A 5,924-nucleotide genomic window follows, 5' to 3' on the forward strand; every position below is an offset into this window, starting at 1 on the left:
GTGTATTATTTGACATAGCGGTAGATAGGAAGGCCATCCAGGTTTTTTGTTTGTTTTTTTCTTTCTCTCTGGATATTTAATCAATGCATGCCTTTCCCTCATTGCCATAAGATGTCAGACAGAGACACTGAAACATTTTGGGTCCTGGTTCACACCCAGAGAAAGTGAAAATCTTTTTTTTTCTCAAGCATGGAATAAGAGTCTTTCCCTTCAAACCAGTCATTTCTTGTTCACCTGCTCTGTGCACCAAATGGCTTAATTAACTGCACTTACCCCTATTGGAGTCAGGAGCAGGGGATTGAGGGAAGTTCCCCAGATCTATTTAGTTCTATGGAATTCAGAAGAGACAGACGTAAAATGAGTATTTGGTAGAAACAAAGTAGGGGGAGCAATTGCTAGAGAGGCAAAAGCACTGTCTACTACAACAGTGGACACTTTGATTATAGAACCTCATTTTAGCAGGGAAGTTGTGCACTGATAGAGTAAGTTGGTGCTAATAAAAAACTTTCATACGACAGTGTACCTCCCACCTGTGTACTACTGAATGGATTTTTATCTTTTTAAGCAGAGTGACAGGCTATTACATGTAACCTCGACACACTGTACATTTATGCATAAAAGACTGATAAAAATATAATTTCCTCTAAATATATTTTGATTAGGAAAAGAGGCAAAGATGGAAAAAAAGATGAGGCTTGAAACATTTCCTAGGGTGGTGTGTTACGGAGAGAGAAGTATGAATGTGTCGAATAGGAATCCCCCCCATTGCTAATTCCTTCCAGGACTGACATTCAGATGAAATATATTTATTTGTAGAACTAAATATTCTTTAGTCATCAATCCTTTCTGATTCTTTTTTTGAAGGAATAAATCTGTAAAAAGAGCAAGAAAGAGACAGTTAAGTGGGCAAAGATACAGAAATGTCTGTAATAATAGAGCCATGTGATTTAGATATAATTAGATTTTATGACTTTACTGTTATTATTTTCTCTGTTTTGCATATAAATTTGCATATATACGTGATCTCAACTCAAATATATTTTATTGGGAAAAATAATGTTTAATTATATGATGCTGGTCATCTTGAGAATAGATTTAATATACATATAGTGTTTCATCAAAATATATTAAACTCGTTAGAAATGGTCTCCCACATTTTTTGGCTTTATGTTTGACTCCTTTTTGTTCTTTGTTAAATTCAAAAATCTATAACTGTAAAGTTAAGAGAGGGAAAATCACAGTGGTGCCATATAGAAAGAATATTTAACAGTTTTTATTTTAAAGCTTAATTGAACACGAGGAGTAGAGATTTTCAAAGTGCTAAATTATTTGAAGTATTTATAAAATAGCATATATTTTTTAAATAATAAAGATAATAATTATGAATTCAAGTAACATCCTGCACCTGGACCCAATTTTTAAATATGATTACGTATTCAATTCCATTTTCCCAATAATGTACCTTTTAAATTGAGAGCCTGAATTTATGTTCAGTTTCCAGATTAATTCCTTCACCAAATATTAGAGAAATAGATTGTATTTTGTGGGGGGATGCTGCTATGAATTCTTGTCTGCTTACTAATCATGGGACTTGTCTATCCTCTATTTCATCCTTCTTTGAGTTTATTGATTACCTCATCGACGTTTCTATTTCCAGCCTGTCTGTTCATTCAGACCAGTTTGCACCATTAGCAAAATACACAGTTTATGTTTGATTCCTCCTCTCAATACCCGCTTTTGAAATTAGGCTTTGAAATACAGCAACTGGTTGGCATTAAAACAAATATTTTAAACTTTGCAATGAGGTAAATTTCAGTTTGTTTTTTTTCTAAATTGAATGTAATAAAAGCTGTTTTCAAAGTAAATAATGAAAGCTTATTAGAAAATTGCTTAATATTTGCAATACATGACAGTATTTAGAAACACATATGTTTGTAAAATTAAAAGATATACCTCAAGGCTGTTTAGATAAGAGTATTTTTACTGATATGATTTAATCTTTATTCATATTTGCTATGACTCAAAACTTTTAAAATAAGACACATTTTATCATTTAATGTACCATTTCTATTTATATATGATACAAGGTAAAAAATCATATAATTTATATTTTCTCCATAATTTTTTCTTAGACATACTTACTTTCATAGCATGATGGTGACATAATTCAATCGGTAGCTTTTTATTTCTCTTATGACTATATTTTATTCATGACTGAAAAACTTGAAAGTTAGTTCTAAATTGTCTGAGCTTCTCCTGTAATACTGTTATAGATTTTCATATACTGGGCTATATGCAGTCCCTATTATAAGTAAAAGTTATGTATAAATTATATTCACACATTGTATCATGGCATATCTATACAATCTTATCAGGGAGTTAAAACTGACCAAAGCCTGGTTTTCTATTTGAAATACATATTTCTACACGGAGAAAACTAATACAACAATGACTTTGAAACAGATCTGCCTCCTTTAAGTATGGTCAAAAACATGTTTCAAAGTTACATAAGACCTTTAGAAGTTAACAGTAATGACTGCTCAGTGACATAAAGAGTCAACGTTCTTTAATTCAGGTTTTATTAAGTTAAAGCTACTTGTGGGGGAGGATTCTTACTTGTTTTAATGTTTGTTCATATTTCTAGTTATATTACTAGTTGTATTTTGTTATATTTCTAGTTTCTAAAACCAGTACTTAAATGGTCTCTTCAGATCAGTATGTGTTGTGCTAAATAATTAAGTAAATACATTTACTGTTGCTTATTCTCTGCTCTTCAATCCAGAGTTACTTCTTTAAGCACTGCAACCAAATTTAAAAATTTAAAAGACAATTTTTTAGGCATTTTATTCCCAACAGTCCTTGATGCTAGTAAGTCCATGACATGCATTATCTCAAAGTTTGGAAGAATACCCATAGAATAAAAAAGTCAGTGGATTTTCTTTATAGATTATTTTTCAAATCCAATGTGGAGAAAATAATTATAAGGCAACATTTAACATTGTATAATCCAACCATTTAACTTATGTATTTATTTGAAAATGTATGTTTTATATCAAAAAAAGCTGAGATTATTAAAAGTAAAAACTTTAAAGATAGGGTTAGGGTGCAGTTAAGGCAATTCCAAAAGCTTGGATACACCTGTTACATACTACAACGTGAAGGATTAGGTCCAGTGCTCGCTTCACCAGCACACATACTAAAATTGGAAAGGTGCAGACATTAGCATGGCCTCTGTGTCAGGATGACACTCAGACTCATGAAGGATCAGGTGCGTAGAGGGTATGATGTAGACAAAGGACAGGAGAAATATGCAAACTGATTTTGAAGTAATCCCTTCCCTAGTCTAAGAGCTAGTGGGAGGATGATCTGAGGAATCTATGTGAGGTAGATTCTTGAGAAGGGAACCAATGCCTCACTCTCTGGTTGTAGTTGAAAGGGAAGCAAAAAACAACAACAACAACAACAAAAAGCTTTCAGAAGCTAGAGTTGCACCCTACCAAGAATAGTGCTGCATTCAGCACATTGTCAGAGAGGAAGAGTAACAATGGGGATAGAATTGCTCAGTCAGGTCTCACACCCAAAGGCAGCCTCCAGCACACCCCAGTGCAGTAACGAGGCTTCTCTAAATCTTTCCATCTCCTCTGAGGGATAAAAGTGTGGGTTAGATACATAGAGCCCCCTAAGTACTCTGGGAGAGGGACAAGGTAGAGGTAGAGTATGTGCAGCAGGCTACCTGAGGAGGTCCAGGGTATCAATAATGCATAACAAATCCATAGCACGTCCAAGGTATCAATAATGATTGACATATACAGCTTTGAAATTGAAGTATACTGATCCCACTTGGGGGTCAGTGTAGACAGAGAATAGTTATGAGGCTTCTCTCTCCATTCCTCCTTGAATTAAAGAACATATGTGAACCCACTCACTCCAGGAAGAAATAAAATACAAAGGTGAAGGGAGAGAAATCAGAGAGCCTTGATTGAATAGAGAGTCATGACAAAAGTAATTCAGTTCCAAATGGAATAACACCAAGTTTATCTTTCTTTAATGGACAGTTTGTAACTATCCTACAATCAATAAAAAACTAGATCCCATGATTTGTACTTAAAGAGATATAAAGATAAGTATTCTTTACACACCTGATTCAAAGAAGTGTAAATTTAATGCACATTAAATTTGTAATTAGGTTGTTAAAAGCTCTGTAGGTGGTTCCATATGCCAGTCAAAACTATCCCCTTACTCTGTTTAATCAGAATCACCTGAAGGGCCTTTTAGTAAAACAAAGATTCCTGAACCTCTGGGGTGGGGACTGAGAATTTGCATTTTTAACAATTTTCCAGGTGATGCTGATGCTTGGGGTCTAAACCCTACTCTTCGACAACCATTGCCTTACTGTATATAACCATATTGTATGGTTTTTGCTTTAGTCAAAATCTCCAGTGTTTTTATCATGTCCACTATTTTCTATATCTCATTTAATAATCAAACACAAGAGAAATGGATGGCTTTATAGAATAAACCAAAGTCACTTTTATTTTTGCAGTTGCACTGTTGGGTGGCAGTTAAATTAAATCACAGTGTATGGGATGTGCCCAGAAGAATTTGGGCTTCTTTTATGGAACTGTGCTTTAAATTTTATCTGGTCCTTTCCACTTATCCTTCTCAGGTGGAAGGGTTGATGCAAGATTTTAGTATTAATGAAAGATACAACCTGTGTGATTATGCCAAATTTCCTACTAATGTATTTGTAATAGCAAATAAACAGTAACTTTGTTGAAATGATGCAGAACATAGTCATGTCTGGGATAGAGAAGAGGGTATAGTTTGGGCATAGCATATTTTACTCTCCTGTTAGGTAACAAGGTATAATTGATGCCCATTAAAGCAGATGTCTGAAAAGTATTTGATGGATTGATAGAAGCAGCATGCTCTTGGAACTAAATACGCAACTAACAAAAAGTCAACGATTTTAACAATAGCTATATTATATACATTGTGATGTATATTTGATGACTCATCCTCAGAGGTGGGGACAAAGGATTTCACTAGTAGGTAAGAGCATAGGAACTCCTTCTTGGCCTCCTGGGAATTAAAAATCTTGTGTTGTTACATCCAAACTCCTACTCTGCCAGTGTGGGTCCAAGTAGTGAATACAACTGACTGAACTAAAAGTCTTTTAAAATATATTAATTTAATTAATATTTCCAGGCATTGTTCTAAGCATTTATGACCTATGTTAATCTTCATAACAAGCCAATGAGATGAAAACAAGTTGAATAGACATTTAAGTATTTTGTCTAACTAGTGAGCAGAGTAATTGGGATTAGAATCTGGCATTTGAGGAGGGATTCTTACTGTTGTCGGTAAACTTGAGACTTTCTCCCCTTCATGAATCTATTACCATACCTACCATGAGACTATTACCAAATGTCTGATCCCCTTAATTAAATAATCATGGTAGTTTTCTCCTCCTAGATACCTCTGCACAATTGTTTACTCTTATTGGCCTGTTTCATTTTCCATTTAATTGAATTTTCTAATTTTCTTCCTAATTTAGACACTTTTCTTATGTCTGACTCATGGGTTCCCCTTTCATTGCCATTTGGTAAATGAATGCATTTTCAAAATTAAGACATCAGCCTTATATTTTTCCTAGTTTACTTTGGCAATTTCACCAATTTCCAGGTAAACAATTTTATTTTCAAGAGATACCAACATTTCCCATCCCAATGTTCTTTTTCAGTGTGAACCTGTCATTTTCCCAATGGGAGGTAGAATTTAATTTCCTTCTCCTTCAATCTAGACAAGTTTATAACTGCTTTGACCAACAGAATATGTGGGAAGGAAGCTATATATCTTCCAAAGGTAGGTCAAAAGAGGCTATCAGCTTTAACTCTGCTCTGTTGGAACACCATTCTGAGCAA

The 5,924-nt window shown here is 34.0% G+C and overlaps 1 non-coding gene across 1 annotated transcript; it reads left to right on the forward strand.

The window, feature by feature from the left end:
- The first annotated feature begins 3,172 nt into the window (after positions 1–3,172).
- On the forward strand, positions 3,173–3,276 carry LOC123581984. The gene has a single exon (XR_006704126.1). It is a non-coding gene; the product is annotated as a U6 spliceosomal RNA (small nuclear RNA).
- Positions 3,277–5,924: the final 2,648 nt, after the last annotated feature.

The sequence above is a fragment of the Leopardus geoffroyi genome, chromosome A1, assembly GCF_018350155.1.
Source record: "Leopardus geoffroyi isolate Oge1 chromosome A1, O.geoffroyi_Oge1_pat1.0, whole genome shotgun sequence".
Lineage (NCBI taxonomy): Eukaryota > Metazoa > Chordata > Mammalia > Carnivora > Felidae > Leopardus > Leopardus geoffroyi.